At 35.9% G+C, this 19,510-nt stretch overlaps 1 pseudogene; it reads right to left on the bottom strand.

The window, feature by feature from the left end:
• Window positions 1-8,031: 8,031 nt before the first annotated feature.
• The window catches only part of LOC149002448 (uncharacterized), a 34,416-nt pseudogene continuing 22,937 nt past the window's right edge, over window positions 8,032-19,510 (bottom strand).

The following is a 19,510-nucleotide window of genomic DNA, read 5'->3' as shown; positions in this document are numbered from 1 at the left end:
CAAGGATTAAAAACTCAATCCATGATATCAGAACAGACTCCTCACCAATCTCATATCTCTAAGTAGAATGTCAAGATCACCATAAGGCTCAAGATGAATGCTAAAAATAACATGATAAGTGAGTCTCCACCAACAAAAAGGAACAACTCTCTCATTCTACAACTCAGTCTCAAAAGATGTTAGGGTTTACAATCTATCATTAAAGATGGGTCATATATTATTATTATCGAAAGTTTAAGCGTAATTAGGTTCTATCTAGGATTTGACAAGAGGGTCAAAGAGCGGATCCTCACAATCTCTACATCTCAACAAAAGTCAAATCACCATTAAAGGTTTCAAGATCAATAGCGAATATAACACAACGATACTAAGGTTCAAGATCACGAACCCCCCCCAAGCCAAGAATAGATTAAGCACAATTAGTTTGTATATCGTATCCCTCTGTTAACCTCTCGTAAGCTATATTAAAAATATATATAAAATGAAAAATACACCGAGTATAAAAACCAAAATTGATCTCAAATGAACCATAGAGATTGCACCCTCAATTCAAAAGCAAAACCATACATTAGAAGGCATCTATCACCAGATAGACAAGGTAAAGAAATATGAGTGGGTTCAAGTCATCTCAAAGAAGCCAGATAAGTGGTTGAGGTGCGGATCAGAGAGGTGTTAAAATGTCAACCGATCAAAGAGTGTATTGATTAACAATTAAAGCAAAAGCAACCATCACCACAACCCAAGACGACCGATCAAGTACTAGTCAATAATAGTCACAGAAAAACTCCAGTAGTCCAAGCAAAAGAAAATGACAAACACAAAAGAGTCCCACCTAAAGCCATCAAAGTAACACGTGATTGGCAACCGACACAGGAAATGATTGAATAGGGTGTGTGGTAATATGTTCATGTTGATTTGGGATTTTGTATAGCTATTGGAACCCTAAATGGAGGTGATTTAAGAATTGTTAACATCAATATCATTACTAGATCTATTATAAAATGCCTTATGAAATAGATGTATTATTGTATCGATTAAATAAGTCGATTGATTAAATACAAAATAATTAAAAAAATACTCATTATGATGCATTATTAACAAATGTGTGACCCTATGTTGACATTAAAAATGCCCAAAATGCACATACTAGGCAATCATCCATCCACAATATATAACTAGAAATTAGATGTGAACATCAATATATCACCGAAAAAGAGAACCACCGAGGAAAAGCGAAACGGACAGTGAGTAGAAGAGATGAGAACGAGTATACGAGCAAAGGAGATCAAAAAGACAATATCCAGAAGAAGATATAAACCACAAACACGCAAAAAAGCAGAAGTAGACAAACATCCAACAACAATGCACTAAGATAAGCTACAAACATCCACTAAAAAACCCAAGACAACGACACGATATAGAGCCCGACCGGCAGATATTAAGCGCATGTAACCGAGTTATAGGCTTGCTACGGATTTTTTTACCTTTTACTACGGAAAATTCTGCAGTTATATGCCCTTTTTGTTGTAGTGACAAGTGAGGGCATCTGCAGCATTTGGTGCGGCCACAACCATATAGACCAGAACAAGGCCCACAACCTTCATGACACTAGAATTGGCCATAGTTACACGTACTTGCAAGCTCGTAGATGCTGTCGAGTCTCTTTCTTTTCTCCTAGTGTTTTGCTAGATCAATGCAATGACATACTCCTCTCTACGTGCTTATTTATAAGAGAAGGGCGTAACAGACTTCTTAGGTGGTTCTGGTCTCCTTGTTGGCTTGGAAGATTGATGGTGGTTTAGATTTCAATGCTTTTTGATGTGTTTGTTGTTTTGCTTGCGTTGATTCTCTCTAAAATTGAAAGCCTAATATTTTTCCTAATTAACCTTTTTTTGGTTGGTTTTGAATTAGATTTCTAATTTGAATGAACAAATTGGAAGGATAAGGGGACCATTTTTTTGATGCATGGCTCACCTACTCAATCGATTTGAGTATGGTTTTGTTTTAGTTTTTTGAACCAACTAGTATTAACATATCTGTAAACTTCATTCATTTAGTGATGATCATCCATCTGGTTCTTGCACCCACTACATGAAGCATATATAGATGAGTGTGTGGAAAAACCAATCAACTCCTAGTGCAACTGAAAAACCTTGCAACTAAATATCTTTATTGCGCTCCCCTCCGTCTCTGTCTTTGTGCATTAGCCATGCAGGTAGTTGGTATTCTTTTTTTTTTAATATGTATCATTTCTTTGGTACAAATCTTAATTATAAATCATATTCCCATGGGAATGTAAAACAAGGACAAAAAAGAGTAACGAGTATGGGATATTGGTGTACACCGTTTAACATTAAAAGGAATGTGTGTAAATACAAGAGTAGCTATTGTATTGATCTAGACTGTAAGATTTGGAGAACGAATAATCTAGGGTCGTGTGATCTCTATCAAATTATCATAATGAATATATCATTCATTTACCCATTCTCAATCTTACAGCTTGTGCTGTGAGTAACCATATCAAGTTAGCCATTGAAAATCCCATAAGGAATTTATCGGGGCTCTCAAGATTTTTATTTTTAATTATCTTTAGTCATTTATAGTTTTAACTATCTTAGATTGGGTGGTGGGGGTGGGGGGGAGGAAAATGGAATCTTTCATATAACACCTAGGAGTTGTTCATTTCAATGCTCAGGAACCATTCACGCCACAACAGTGAAACCCTCAATAGCAAGAGCTTCTTTTGTACGCTGGAGTCTCAACTCAGTACACAAAGTATAATGCATCTCTCACCAATTTAGACAGTCTATCTATTTGTATGTGGTTATTTAGCAAAACTAAAAGCCATGAAGAGAGCTTCTTTTTATCTGCAACCTTTTCTTCTACCTACTGTTAATGAGATGGTAGCTAATGCTTCAAAAAGACGTTGGTTCGGAACATTTTATCACTTTAATTGTTTAGCAAGTTTGTTGCCTGATACTCCCAAATGAAAAAATGGAGTCCAATTAACAAGGTGCATCCTTTTTAATTTTATGTTTTTATTTTTGGAGACTGAAGTTCCTTTTATTTCCGTAAAATTCAAGGCCCCTTTCAAAGAGTATGATATAATCCTTCAATATTATTCTTTTCATTATTAATACTTGTTAGGAGCATGCTTTCTTTAAATTGTTTATTAAACTTATTCTTATTGCATATATGTTCAGGAAATGCTTATGGAACACATTATTATACACTTAAAATAATTCCAAAACATTTTTAAAGCATACAAACACACACACAAATATAAAAAAAATAAAATAAAGGTTTCCCACAAAGAAATACCATAGTAGAACTTTCATGAAACACACTAGTTATCCCCCCCCCCCCACCCACCCCCAAAAAGAAAGAATTAAATAAATTTAAAAAAAATAAATAAATAAAGGACTTATCCATAATTTATACAACCTAATTTAGTAGTGTCTTAGAAAAAGCGATTGTCAAGGCCATCGCCAGGCCGGGCTCAACGAAGCTGCCAGTCATGCCCTTGAACTGAGACTTGCTTGTACACTGTAATCTTATTTGTCTTCTTCTTAGGCCCAAATTTTGCATCTTTAATCCTCCTCACATTGTCAGGGTCTTTTGACAAAAAATTAGGTATGAGATAAAAATTTTGTATTTTTCTTTTCATAGACCTGTCGGTTTGGCTTTCCTATGCACATTATAGTCCATTATACCACATTAATGGTTTGCAAATAAACAACAGGGAAGGGAGATTCAAAATTAAATCACATGGTGTGACTATGGGAAGCGACTGAGTACTGTATGGTAATGTTCTAATGGCCAAAATGGCAACATGGCACATATTTTCTCTTCGATATCCGTAGAAAACTATTTGCTTTTCTATTCTTTTATCCATTGTCATACTTTAAGAATCAAGGAAACGCAACTTAGGTCTTGGGCACCCACGTTTACTTAAAGCCAGACATTTCCAAAAACAAATTTTCTACCATGCGCATCTGTTAGCCAAAAATGGAAAATGAGTGCTGTCAAGTTTCAGTCTCTATATTAATGTAAACCAAGGCAAATTTTATGCAAAAGGAGGAATGAGTTTGCAATAAGGGGAAATGTTAATATTTATTTCGTACAATCACCCAAACTAGGATATAAACAAGCAGCTTTGCTCCCTTACAATTATTTGTTAGCACATTGATAATGAGAGACTTTCAAACTTGTCTACCACTAATGTGGAATTGCCGGATCTAGACATGTCTATTGATCTTCTTCGCCTCTGGGACCTTTCACTTCACCTCACCCTGAAAACGTAACAAAATCCGAATGTTAGTCATACAAGAATCACTTAACCATTATGAAATTCCCATATCTAAGTTTTTGAGATTCACGGTAGGAATAGAAAGGATTTGAAAATTCACGGGGTTATCTAGATGATGAAAATATACTTGGAGCAGTCAATGGAAGGGCTGATCTTGTAGGGAAGGTGGACACCACATTTTCCGGGAAGTGCTGAAGCATTGCCTCCCTTGATGCTGGGAGTGGCTCTATTGGCAATATTGAGAGAGCGACAAGCTGCCCGACGGTCAGGAGTGGTTCTTGCAGCGGAGTTGAGTGCTCTCACGGAATCGCAACAAGCCCAAGACACCTTTCCTCCATTGCGCAGAAAGGTGAGGCAGGAAGCCAATCGAGAGACTACTTGCCCACAATGACATACTCCTCTCTATGTGCTTCTTTATAAGAGAAGGGTGTAACAGACTTCTTAGGTGGTTTTGATCTCCTTGTTTGGCTTGGAAGATTGATGGTGGTTTAGATTTCAATGCTTTTCGATGTGTTTGTTGTTTTGCTTGCGTGGATTCTCTCTAAAATGGAAAGCCTAAATATTTTCTCTAATTAACCTTTTTTTGGTTGGTTTTGAATTAGAATTCTAATTTGAATGAACAAACTGGAAGGAAAACGGGACAGTTTTTTTTATGCATGGCTCACCTACTCAATCGATTTGAGTTTGGTTTTGTTTTATTTTATTAAACCAACAAGTATTTACATATCTGTAAACTTCATTCATTTAGTGATGATCATCCGTCTGGTTCCATATTTTTTTATATATATTTACCAAAAATATCGTATAGAATGGTAGGGTTTAGAAGGCTTGAGCTAGGACTTCTTAGGATGAATTCTCATCCTGACCCTAGGGGTAAGATTTTTACCCAAAATCCTATTTGGGCTTAGGGCGACCAAGGTAGATAAGGACCAAACCTACATCATAATCAATTGTGGCTGATGCAAATTTCTTTAGCCAATCCACAAGTAAGGTGTCAAAGTGGATTTGATCAAGTCACTTTTGGGATGTACATAAGTGAATCAGAGTTGCATTAATTTGTATATGCCTTGTATTCACCTGGTGACACATGCACGAAGGCAAAACCTTGTGAAACAGTTAATGCAACCATTATTGAGAATTATAAATTAGGATACGGACAAACCAATTTAACTTAAAGCTTATGCAACGCCACCACAATAAATCTTCTTCCCTTGTCTCCCTTGGCTTCACTATCTAGTCCATTGTCATTAGATTCAGAGTAGATGTTTTGAATCGTCTGTTTTTTTCAATGGTGAGAGATTTGCCTCTCATCATTGAACCTAATGATGAAGCCAGGGGTCACGATGTGAATGCAAATTAATTCCTAGGTTTTGTCATACCCCTTGTTATTTCCAAGGCTCTTAGTTTAAAGGGTTTATTGTTGTCATTTTCCCCCTTTAGCATTTTATTGCACTCTCTTCTATGTTTTCTTTCATTGAATTTGCCTTTTATAGATAAATGCTAATGGATGATGGAACATCTTAGACCTATCATGGGAGGGGTAAATTAAGCATTGATTTTAATGGCAATGGAGTATCTAAACAATCTTTTTTTTTTTGGTAATCGGATCTAAACAATTCAAGTAAGAAGGTTTGTGTTTTTTCCATCCTAATATTTATAAGTTTTGAGTTTCGAATTGTTTTTCATTTTTCTATCTTTTCAGCACTTTAGTGTAATTAAGATTTGATTTTGAAGGATTTGAAATTTTGATATACTGGTTTTGTCTACGGTTTGATGCATCAATATTGTCAAATTTAAAATTTTTGGGTTTCATTTAATAACAATAGCTGATTATTGATATGGTTGCATAGTTGCATATCAACTCTGCAATATGGTATTATCCCTTTTTTTATTTTTATAAATCTACTTTTGCACGCCTAACTTCATCTATTATGTTTTACCAAAAAACAAAATCTTATGCACTACGGTTTTGTTTTTTTTTTTTTTTTTTTTTTACCCATCATGGGTTTTGATGACTAAAAGGTTGTTTTATCCTTTTAAAAAAAAAAAAAAAAAAACAACTTGTTTGCCTTTTATTATTCCTTTATTTATTGGTGAATGTTGCAATTTGTTAACATTTGATATGATAAGAATTTTACATTTCATGTAATTTTATCATGAAAATAATTCCTTATTTTTAGTAGATTTCAAGTTCACTTGAATGAGATTAAGTTAATAATTTTTTGTAAACTTATTGCAATATTTTTGCATTTGGAATTTTCATAGCTCGATTGATTTTCTTAGTTTTTTTTTTTTCTATTCATTAAATAAATGATCATTGTGTGCTTTAAGACCAATTACATGTTTACCTCAACTGCTATTCTCTCTAAATCTCAATGATAGTGTTCATGATGATTTTGAAAAATAATTTCATGTTTATGCAATCAAAATTAATTGTCAAGTTATGTGTTTAGTTTAATAGGTTGGCTTAAAGGGTGATTGGAGGAAAATTTATCCATTACATTTCTTTGTTAGAAATGGACCATCAATTTCCTTGTAAATGTATGACATGTGTCCCAACATTACATCAAATGGTTGAAATCTATTTATAATTCACATCAAAGAGTTGTTATTAAATTAAAAATAAATATGATGTGACTTGTAAATGGACCTCAACCCTTTGATGTGATATTGGGACACATGTCACACATATACAAGGAAATAGATGGTCCATTTCCTTGTCAGAAATGGACAGGATATTAATCCGCAATTGGAGCAGTCCCAACTAGGTTTTTCTAATACACTAAACTTTGGAATTCATCGATTTTTGAAAAAGAAATGGACCATCAATTTCCCTTTGGATGAATGACATATGTTTATCAGTCACATCAAAAGATTGATGTAAGATTTTGAAGACATAAATTTCTTGAGTTTTCTGCATGGCGTCCACTTTAGTGGGGCTCAAATTCGTGACTACTTTCTTAAGGGGGATATATTCTACAGCGCCCCCTTGGAACAAAGTGAAAAATTTGGTCAAGCACTTTGACAGTTAATATTAGGGTGTAAAATGTCTAATATACCCTTTAAGTGTGTAAAACCAAAATACCCCTCAATTAATTTTTCTTCATTTTGCTCCTTAAGTCCATCATCTTCCTTCATCCAGAAACCAAACTCCCGCTCCCCCCCCGAGCCGCCCTATGCTTCTTTCTCTGCTCAATTATCTAATCCAACAGGGCAACAATTCTCCTCGAATACTTGCAGGTGAAGTTTCATACTTGCTTTTACCCAAAAAAATTAATTTCATACTTGCAACCTTAGACGATGGTTAATCCATCCGTAAATATGTAATATCCATTACTAGTTTACCATTATTGATCCTGTTTCATGATTGGCTCAAAATTTTGAACTTTTAAGATGCAGTTTGGTCACGAAATTGAAAAAATGAAAATCATCATCAATATGGAAAATCGATGATTTTCTGGATCCAATCAAATGAAAATCATTGACGAGTAGAAGAAGAAAGCCAAAGAAAGAAAGACAAGAAACCAAAAACAGAATCCTTGATATGTTCGAGTCTAAACATAAAAAATGAATGGCTGACCAGGAAATCAAAAAGAAACAACTTGTGATGAAACTTGGAAGAGGAAGAAATAGAGAAGTTGCGGTGCTAAAACAGCCAGTTGGAAGACAGAAAATGAAAGCGAAAACCACCGAGTTGCAATGGCGGTGCTAAAACAGGACCGTTAAACAAGCAAGCTTGGACGAGAAATAAACAGGAAAGATAACATAAGAAAATAGCATGCTAAAACAGCATTGCCAACTGCACTACCACCGCATATACCACCACCACCACACAGAAGCAGCAGTGAATCATAGACAGCGATTTCCGGCAAACTTTCGGCGAGATTTTGCCAGTTGGCCTGGTTCACCAGGTAGCAAACCGGCGAACTCTGCCGGAAGTTCGCACCTTGGTTGTAAGTGACTCGACATAATGATAATTGGACACTACCAACTTAGACCCTGCAGAGAGATATAATCATAGATTGAGCCTCTGCTTCCTTCCAAGCTTTGATAAAAGCGCTTTGAAATTTACACAGATCGCAAACTTGAAGCTGTGAAAAATTCAAAGAAACAATAGAATTATTAGTAATACAACCAAGTTTGTGAGGTAATTAATTAATCAATTAAGGGTCTATTTGGTTACATGATTTCGAAGATTTCAAAATCTAGAGATTTTAAATTTATGGAGTCATAATTTATAAAATTAATTATTTGGTTAAATGAATCTGTGGATTCATCCTAAAAAACTATTTAGTCAACGTGAATTTTTTGAATGAGCAAATGTTTAGCACTTTTATAGTGGTGGGGATTTGACCCCATACTCGTAAATCTACACTCACATTTTTACTGTAAAAAGATGAATCTCTAGATTTCATGAATCCATGATTTTTCACAACCAAACGGGTAAAAATCTTGCATTCATAAATCTAGAGATTTGAAATCTCTAGATTCATATAAACAAACGGGCCCTAAAGAAATTTGTCTATTCTGAGATTACTCACCAAGGTATCTTTAAGACGATCCCAATGTTCATTCGCCGAGAGCCGTCTACAGATTGGACAGGCATACACTAGGAGCTTTGTTCGGAGTAAATTAAGGATCGGACCTGGTGCCTCATCATCATCATCATCCTTGATGGGCAAATAATCTAATGTAAGTACCCCACCATCGTCATCCACGTATGACCAATTTGAGGTATTGAAATTTGGACAAGGCTTTTGCAACGTACCAAGTTCCCCCTTCTTGAACAACACCTCACAGAATTTTACTGTGCAGTAATTGGCATCGACATTTAAAAATTCAATTCCATCATTTTGGTGCAATGGAACTCCAAACAAATGAAAGCCTTTGAAATGACCAATGTAGATTACATCTCCATCAATACTACGGTCAAGGTGCACCACCATTAGCGAATGGAAACAAAGAATTCTCTTCTTATCCTTTCGGTGGATTGAAGCAAAAACATCTATGCTGAAACCCACTTTATATATAGGACCTGGGGTTTGAGATATCCAGAACAAGGCAACGAAGAAAACCACTTTTATAAATCCTTACTGTCAACGAATAACTGTAACTAGGGGCTAGTGACCTGTTGTATGGTCCAAGTGTGCCCTGTAAATAACCATAACAAAAGAACCATCAATAATCAAAATAATAAATTTATTGGTACATATATAGTTTCTACAAAAAAGATGATAGAGGGGATGACCTGCAGCTAAATAATCTTCCTTTGAGTATGTGTCAACTTATAGGATCCTCGTGCATCCAATTCGTACAATGATTCAATTTCCTCAAGGCCTGGGATTTCCTCCAACTTTTTGCAAAACATGAGCTTTAATGTTCTCAACATTTTTAACTTTGATTGATCAGGTAGTCCTACCGATGAATCACAGTTTTCAACACAAAGTTCAACCAAACATGAGGGAAGCACTTGGAGGCATTCCAACTTTTCACATTGACGAATTTTCAATTGCTTCAAAATTTTCAAGAATGAAAAATTTGCCGGAAGGGAGTTAAACTGTGGCAGAAAATTAATTTCCAGCTCCACTAAATTTGGAGGCATTGAAAAATCATCAAGAAATTCAGCAATACGGATTGCTTCTAGTTGTACTCTATCCAAACATCTCATTCCCCCGAATGATCTTGGTAGCTTCACTAGTGCAGTGCCAAATCGAAAATCTAGCTTTTCTAATAGTCCAACACCATCAGGCAACTTTTTGAGTAACTTGCAAGACTTAAGAATAAGCTCTTTGAGAGAAGTCATCTTAGAAATGCTGTCTAGAAGTATTTTTATTCTTGTGTATGACCAGTCAAGCTTCTCCAGGGTTTTCAATTCACCAATGGAGTCAGGCAATTTCTTAAGTGATGTGCACCGCTTGAGATTAAGACTTTTGAGTTGACTCAACTACCCAATGGACTCATCTAACTCATACAATGACGCACATCCTTCAAAGTCTAATTGCTCCAAGGAAGGAAACCATGCATGAAAAGTTTGGGGACTTTGATATATAGGCTATAACGGAAACAATAAACGAGAAAATTCACCATTTTAAACACCGAAAAAAAAAAAAAAAAAACACATTTGTTATAAAAAAAATTGTTGGTGTTTTTTCCATCACCCCCCAATAGACAATACTTCCAATTGAAGATCTCAACCACCTTAGCATACAATCTCGGTGATTCACATTCCCATCTTAATTGAAGATTACAGTGATCTCAACACACAATGTTGGCAAAAAATTCCCTCCCTCCCCCCCCCTTGGGTGGCAATCTATCTTTCCATATAAAGAATATCTTATAGAGTGTAAAACATACATATATTATAATTTATAATACTTAATATTATTATTGAGAAAAAGAAAAAAGTCGAATACTATACCTTATGTTTATTTGGAGGTATGTCATTCCAAAACTGAGTAGAACCTTTGTATAATAGCTTGAGATAAACTAATCTTCTATAATATAAACTGGAAAGCTAGAAGCTTCTCTCTGAAAAACATTCAGTTCGAGAAGAAAGCTAAGAAATCTTAAATTGGGCATCAGCTCCAAAGATTCCGTAGTTAGATCAAAAGTGTCTTTGAGGCACAGTGGAGGGTCATTCCTTCTATTGTGTTAGTTTCCTATAACAGAACCAAAAAAACCTCAATCAAATGGAAATGGTTGGAAATAGAACAATATTAAGAAATAGAAAACAGGGGAGCGGGGATGTGCTTTGGGTTACCTTATGCCTACTTAATACTTCCACAATGTCGCCGTAAGACCATAGCCTACTACGCTTACTTAGATCTTTACGACTATCTTCTAAGACAATTTCTCTTCCCATGTCTAGGATGTGATCATGCATTATCAAGTATTTTCCATCAAATTTTAGAAGGGATCTTTTTATTAATCTGGACATTGCTGGTTTTGGATAAAAGCCACAACCTTCCCAAATGCAAATTACAGTTTTCTTTTTCCATCCAATGAAAAAGCAAGCTGCATCAAGAAATATGTCTCTTTGATAGTCATTTTCTAAATTGTCATAGCTTATCCTTAGCATTCTTTAGACTTCTTCAGGAGGAATTTCTTTTAACGCTTTTAATGTGTCTTCCCACTCATCTTTGTCACTTATATCGACCAGATAAGACCCGAATACCTCTAGAATTAATGGTAACTCTCCAGAATGGTACACCACATCATGTGAGAGTTGCATAAAATCTTTTGGAGGTTGGCTATTTTGAAAGGCATGCCAACTAAATAGTTGAAGAGAATGCACATGATCTAGCAACTGAGGCCTGTATATTTTATCTCCATTAACTTTAGCCAAGTTCAGAACATCTTCGTCTCTTGTTGTAATTATGACCCACTTCCTTTGCCAGCCAAAACATCTATTTGTTCTTTTCTATCAACGTCATCAAGACAAGAAAAACCTTTTTCCTTCCAACTCTTTCTTTTATTAATATTTTTTCCTCTATGAAGATCTCTTATGCCAAAGTCCTCCTTGAAAATATCTTTTAGGAATTGCTTCTGCAATGACACTAGACCCCCAAATTGTGTTGCTTGTTCTCTAACGTCTGAAAGAAAACAATGCTTATCAATGGTTGAAATGATAGCATTATAGATGGCCATGGCAAGAGTCCTCTTCCGATACCACTAGAACCACAAATTCCCACGAATTGAACATCAATGGAGCCAATGCTTAATAATTACAATAGATCATTTACTCTAGAAGCCATGTCAATGAGTTATCAAGCAACAAACTTGCTAAACAATTAAAGCGATAAACGGTTCCGAACCAGGATCTTTTTGAAGCATTAGCTACCATCTCATTAACAATAGGTAGAAGAAAATGTTGCAGATAAAAAGATGCTCTCTTCTTGGCTTCTAGTTTTGCTAAATAACCACAATTAATTAGACTATCTAAATTGGTGAGAGATGCATTATACTTTGTGTACTGAGTTGGGACTCCAATGTACAAAAGAAGCTCTTGCTATTGAGGGTTTCACTGTTGTGGCGTGAATGGCTCCTGAGCATTGAAATGAACAGCTCCTAGGTGTTATATGAAAGATTCCATTTTCCTCCCCCCACCCCCACCCCCAATCTAAGATAAGTTAAAACTATAAATGACTAAAGATAATTGAAAATAAAAATCTTGAGAGCCCCGATCAATTCCTTATGGGATTTTCAACGGCTAACTTGATATGGTTACTCAGAGCACAAGATGTAAGATTGAGAAAGGGGAAATAAATGATATATTAATTATGATAATTTGATTGAGATCACACGACCTTGATTGCTCACTCTTCAAATCTTATAGTCTAGTTCAAAACAATAGCTACTCTTGTATTTACACGCATTCCTTGTAATGTTCAACGGTGTACACCAATATCCCGTACATAATACTCTTTTTTGTCCTTGTTTTACATTCCCATTAAAATATGATTTATAATCAAGATTGTACAAAACAAATGATACATATTAAAATAAAAAAGAATACCAACCTCCCGCATTGCTCATGCACGAAGATGGAGACGGATGGGAGTGCAATAAAGATATTGAGTTGCAAGGCTTTTCAGTTGCACTAGGGGTTGATTGGTCTTTCCACACACTCGTCTATAGTGGGTGCAAGAACCAGATGGATGATCATCACTAAATGATTGAAGTTTACAGATTTGTAATTACTGGTTGGTTCAAAAAACTAAAACAAAACCAAACTCAAATCGATTGAGTAGGTGAGCCATGCATCTAAAAAATGGTCCTGTTAGCCTTCAAGTTTCTTCATTCAAATTATAATTCTAATTCAAAACCAACCAAAAAAAGGTTAATTAGAAAAAAAATTTAGGCTTTCCATTTTAGAGAGAATCCACGCAAGCAAAACAACAAACACATCGAAAAGCCATTGAAATCTCAACCACCATCAATCTTCCAAGCCAAACAAGGAGAACAGAACCACCTAAGAAATTTGTTACGCCCTTCTCTTATAAATAAGCACATAGAGAGGAGTATGTCATTGCATTGATCTAGTAAAAAACTAGGAGAAATGAAAGAGACAAGAGAGCATCAAGGAGTTTGCAAGTACGTATAACTATGTCCAATTCTAGTGTCATGAAGATTTTGTGCCTTGTTTTGGTCTACATGGTTGTGGCAGCACCAAATGCTGCAGATGCCCTCACTTGTGGGCAAGTGGTCTCTTGATTGGCTTCTTGCCTCACCTTTCTGCGCAATGGAGGAAAGGTGTCTTGGGCTTGTTGCTATTCCGTGAGGGCTCCACTGCAAGAACCACTCCTGACCGTCGAGCAGCTTGTCGCTGTCTCAGGAATGCCTACAGAGCCACTCCAGGCATCAAGGGAGGCAATGCTTAAACACTTCCCGGAAAATGTGGTGTCCACCTTCCCTACAAGATCAGCCCTTCCATTGACTGCTCCAAGTATATTTTCATCATCTAGATAACCCCGTGAATTTTCAAATCCTTTCTATTCCTACTGTGAATCTCAAACACTTAGATATGAGAATTTCATAATGGTTAAGTGCTTCTTGTATGAGTAACATCTGGATTTTGTTATGTTTTCAGGGTGAGGTGAAGTGAAAGTGCTCAGAGGCGAAGAAGATCAATAGACATGTCTAGATCCGGCAATTCCACATTAGTGGTAGACAATGTTAATATTTATTTCGTACAATCACCCAAACTAGGAGATAAACAAGCAGCTCAACTGCCTTACAATTATATGTTAGCACACTGATAACTAGAGACTTTCAAACTTGTCCACCCCTAATGTGGAATTGCCAGATCTAGAAATGTCTATTGATCTTCTTCGCCTCTGAGCACTTTCACTTCACCTCACCCTGAAAACGTAACAAAATCCGAATGTTAGTCAAACAAGAATCATTTAACCATTTTGAAATTCTCATATCTAAGTGTTTGAGATTCACTGTAGGAATAGAAAGGATTTGAAAATTCATGGGGTTTTCTAGACGATGAAAATATACTTGGAGCAGTCAATGGAAGGGCTGATCTTGTAGGGAAGGTGGACACCACACTTTCCAGGAATTGCTGAAGCATTGCCTCCCTTGATATATGGAGTGGCTCTGTATGCATTCTTTAGACAACGATAAGCTGCCAGACGGTTAGAAGTGGTTCTTGCAGCGGAGTTGAGTGCCCTCACGGAATCGCAACAAGCCCAAGACAGCTTTCCTCCTTTTCTAGTCTCCTTGTTTCGCTTGGAAGATTGATGGTGGCTGAGATCTCAATGCTTTTTGATGTGTTTGTTGTTTTGGATGCGTGGATTCTCTCTAAAATGGAAAGCCTAGATATTTTTTTCTAATTAACCTTTTTTTGGTTGGTTTTGAATTAGAATTCTAATTTGAATGATCAAATTGGAAGGCTAACGGGACCATTTTTTAGATGAATGGCTCACCTACTCAATCGATTTGAGTTTGGTTTGTTTTTAGTTTTTTGAACCAACCAGTATTACATATCTGGTAAGCTTCAATCATTTAGTGATGACCATCCATCTGGTTCTTGCACCCACTACATGAAGCATTTATAGACGAGTGTGTGGAAAGACCAATCAACCCCTAGTGCAACTGAAAAGCCTTGAAACTCAATATCTTTATTGCACTTCCATCCATCTATGTCTTCGTGCACGAGCAATGCGGGAGGTTGGTATTCATTTTTATTTTAATAAGTATCATTTCTTTTGTACAAATCTTGATTATAAATCATATTTCCATGGGAATGTAAAACTAGGACAAAAAAGAGTAATATGTACGGGATATTGGTGTACACCGTTGAACATTACAAGGAATGCATGTAAATATAAGTGTAGCTATTGTATTGAACAAGACTGTAAGATTTGAAGAGTGAACAATCTAGGTTGTGTGATCTCTATCAAAGTATCATAATGAATATATCATTCATTTCCCCTTTCTCAATCTTACAGCTTGTGCTATGAGTAACCATATCAAGTTAGCCATTGAAAATCCCAGAATTAATTGATCGGGGCTCTCAAGATTTTTATTTTCAATTATCCTTAGTCATTTATAGTTTTAACTTATCTTAGATTGGGGGTGGGGGGGGGGGGACGAAAATGGAATCTTTTATATAACACCTAGGAGTTGTTCATTTCAATTCTCAGGAACCATTCACGCCACAACAGTGAAACCCTCAATAGCAAAAGCTTCTTTTGTACGTTGGAGTCCCAACTATGTACGCAAAGTATAATGCATCTCTCACCATTTTAGACAGTCTATCTGATTGTGGTTATTTAGCAAAATTAGTAGCCAAGAATAGAGCGTCTTTTTATCTGCAACATTTTCTTCTACCTATTGTTAATGAGATGGTAGCTAATGTTTCAAAAAGACCGTGGTTGGGAACAATTTATCGCTTTAATTGTTTAGCAAGTTTGTTGCTTGATACTCGCAGATGACAAAATGGAACCCAACAAGGTGTATCCTTTTTAATTTTATGATCTTATTTTTGGGAGTGAAGTTTCTTTTATTTCCTTAAAATTCAAAGCCCCTTTCAAAGAGTATGATATAATCCTTCAATATTATTTTGTTCATTATTAATACTTATTAGTAACATGCTTCCCTTGTTTATTAAACTTATTCTTATTTCATAAATGTTCAAGAAATGCTTATCGAACGCGTTTATTACACACTAAAAATAATTCCAAAACATTTTTAAAGCATACAACACACAAAAAAAAAAAAAAAAAAAAAAAAAGTTTGCCGCAAAGAAATATTGTAGTAGAACTGTAGAACTTTCATGAAACACACTAGTAATCCCCCACCCACCCCCCCCAAAAAAAAAAATATTAAATAAATTAAAAAAATAAATAAAGGACTTGTCCATAATTTATACAACCTAATTTAGTAGCATCTTAGAAAAAGTGATTGTCAAGGCCATTGCCAGGCTGGGCTCAGTGAAGCTGCAAGTCAAGCCCTTGAACCGAGACTTGCAAGTACAATGTAATCTTATCTGCCTTCTTGTTTGGCCCAAATTTAGCATCTTGAATCCTCCTCAAATTGTTGGGGTCTTTTGACACAAGATTGGGTACGAGATAGAAATTTTATATTTTTATTTTCTTCGCTCTGTCAGTTCGGCTTGCTTATGCCCGTTATAGCCCATTATACTACATTGATGGTTTGCAAATAAACAACGGAGAAGGGAGATTCAAAATTAAATCACATGGTAAGACTAGGGGAAGCGACTTAGTATTGTATGGTAATGTTCTAATGGCCAAAATGGCAACATGGCACAGATTTGTTCTTCGATATCCGTAGAAAACTATTTGCTTTTCTATTCTTTTACCCATCGTCATACTTTAAGAATCAAGGAAACAAAACTTAGGTCTTGGGCACCCACAATTAGTTACAGCCAGACATTTCCAAACACAAATTTACCACCATGCGCATCTGTTACCCAAAAATGGAAAATGAGTGCTGTCGAGTTTGAGTCTCTATATTAATATAAACCAAGGCAAATTTTATGCAGAAGGAGGAATGAGTTTGCAGTAGGGGGAAATGTTAATATTTATTTCGTACAGTCACCCAAACTAGGAGATAAACAAGAAGCTCAGCTGCCTTACAATTATATGTTTGCACATTGATAATGAGAGACTTTCAAACTTGTTTACCACTGATGTGGAATTGCCATATCTAGACATGTCTATTGATCTTCTTCGCCTTTGAGCACATTCACTTCACCTCACCCTGAAAACGTAACAAAATCCGAATGTTAGTCATACAAGAATCACTTAACCATTATGAAATTCTCATATCTAAGTGTTTGAGATTCATGGTAGGAATAGAAAGGATTTGAAAATTCACGGGGTTATCTAGATGGTGAAAATATACTTGGAGTAGTCAATGGAAGGGCTGATCTTGTAGGGAAGGTGGACACCACATTTTTCGGGAAGTGCTAAAGCATTTCCTCCCTTGATGCCGGGAGTGGCACTATAGGCATTCTTGTGACAGCGACAAGCTGCCCGACGGTCAGGAGTGGTTCTTGCAGCGGAGTTGAGTGTTCTCAAGGAATAGCAACAAGCCCAAGACACCTTTCCTCCGTTGCGCAGAAAGGTGAGGCAAGAAGCCAATCAAGAGACCACTTGCCCACAAGTGAGGGCATCTGCAGCATTTGGTGCTGCCACAACCATGCAGACCACAACAAGGCACACAACCCTCATGACACTAGAATTGGGTATAGTTACACGTACTTGCAAGCTCCTTGATGCTCTCTTGTCTCTTTCTTTTCTTCTAGTGTTTTGCTAGATCAATGCAACGACATATTCTTCTCTACGTGCTTATTTATAAGAGAATGGCATAACAGACTTCTTAGGTGGTTCTGGTCTCCTTGTTTGGCTTGGAAGATTGATGGTGGTTGAGATTTCAATGCTTTTCAATGTGTTTGTTGTTTTGCTTGCATGGATTTTCTCTAAATGGAAAGCCTAAATGCATTTTCTTATTAACCTTTTTTTGGTTGGTTTTGAATTAGAATTCTAATTTGAATGAACAAACTAGAAGGATAACGGGACCATTTTTTTTATGCATGGCTCACCTAGTCAATCGATTTGAGTTTGGTTTTGTTTTTGTTTTTTGAACCAACTAGAATTTACATATCTGTAAATTTCATTCATTTAGTGATGATCATCCATCTGGTTCTTGCACCCACTACATGAAGCATTTATAGACGAGAGTGTGGAAAGACCAATCAACTCCAGGTGCAACCGAAAAGCCTTGCAACTCAATATCTTTATTGCACTCCCATCCATCTCCGTCTTTGTGCATGAGCCATGCGGGTAGTTTGTATTCTTTTTTAATGTATCATTTCTTTGGTACAAATCTTGATTATAAATCATATTTCCATGTGAATGTAAAAGGACAAAAAAGAGTAATAAGTACGGGATATTGGCGTACACCGTTTGACATTACAAGGAATGCATGTAAATACAAGAGTAGCTATTCTATTCATCTAGGCTGTAAGATTTGGAAAGTGAACAATCTAGGGTCGTGTGATCTCTATCAAATTATCATAATGAATATATCATTCATTTCTCCTTTCTCAATCTTACAGCTTGTGCTCTGAGAAACCATATCAAGTTAGCCATTGAAAATCCTATACGGAATTGATCAGGGCTCTCAAGATTTTTATTTTCAATTATCTTTAGTCATTAATAGTTTTAACTTATCTTAGATTGGGGGTGGGGGTGGGGGGAGGAAAATGGAATCTTTCATATAATACCTAGGAGTTGTTCATTTCAATGCTCAGGGACCATTCATGCCACAACAGTGAAACCCTCAATAACAAGAGCTTCTTTTGTACTTTGGAGTCCCAACTCAGTACGCAAAGTTTATTGCATCTCTCACCAATTTAGACAGTCTATCTAATTGTGGTTATTTAGCAAAACTAGAAGCCAGGAAAAGAGCTTTTTTTTTATCTGCAACATTTTCTTCTACCTATTGTTAATGAGATGGTAGCTAATGCTTCAAAAAGAGCTTGGTTCGGAATAGTTTATCGCTTTAATTGTTTAGCAAGTTTGTTGCTTGATACTCGCAAATGACAAAATGAAGTCCAACCAGGTGTATCCTTTTTAATTTTACGTTTTTATTTTTGGAGAGTGTAGTTCCTTTTATTTCCTTAAAATTCAAAGCCCCTTTCAAAGATTATGATATAATCCTTCAATGTTATTTTTTTCATTATTAATAATTGTTAGGAGCATGCTTTGTATAAATTATTTAATTAACTTATTCTTATTTCATATATGTTCAAGAAATGTTGTTGGAATGCATTATAAGACGCTAAAAATAATTCCAAACATTTTAAAGCATACAAACACACACACAATAAAAAAAATAATAATAAATAAAGTTTTCCCGCAAAGAAATACTGTAGTAGAACTTTCATGAAACACACCAGTAATCCCCCCACCCGCACCCCCTAAAAAAAAGGAAATATATAAATATATAAGTTTTAAAAAATGAATAAATAAAGGACTTGTCCATAATTTATACAACCTAATTTAGTAGTGTCTTAGAAAAAGTGATTGTCAAGGCCATCGCCAGGCTGAGCTCAGCTTAGCTGCCAGTCACGCCCATGAACCGAGAGTTGCTTGCAATGTAATCTTATTTGTCTTCTTCTTTGGCCCAAATTTTGCATCTTCAATCCTCCTCACATTGTCGGGG

This window comes from Hakea prostrata, chromosome 10, assembly GCF_041222555.1.
Source record: "Hakea prostrata isolate BN-2017 chromosome 10, UWA_Hpros_2, whole genome shotgun sequence".
NCBI lineage: Eukaryota > Viridiplantae > Streptophyta > Magnoliopsida > Proteales > Proteaceae > Hakea > Hakea prostrata.
Note: the sequence above shows the minus strand (reverse complement) of the source record. Positions and strands in the feature narration are given on the sequence as shown.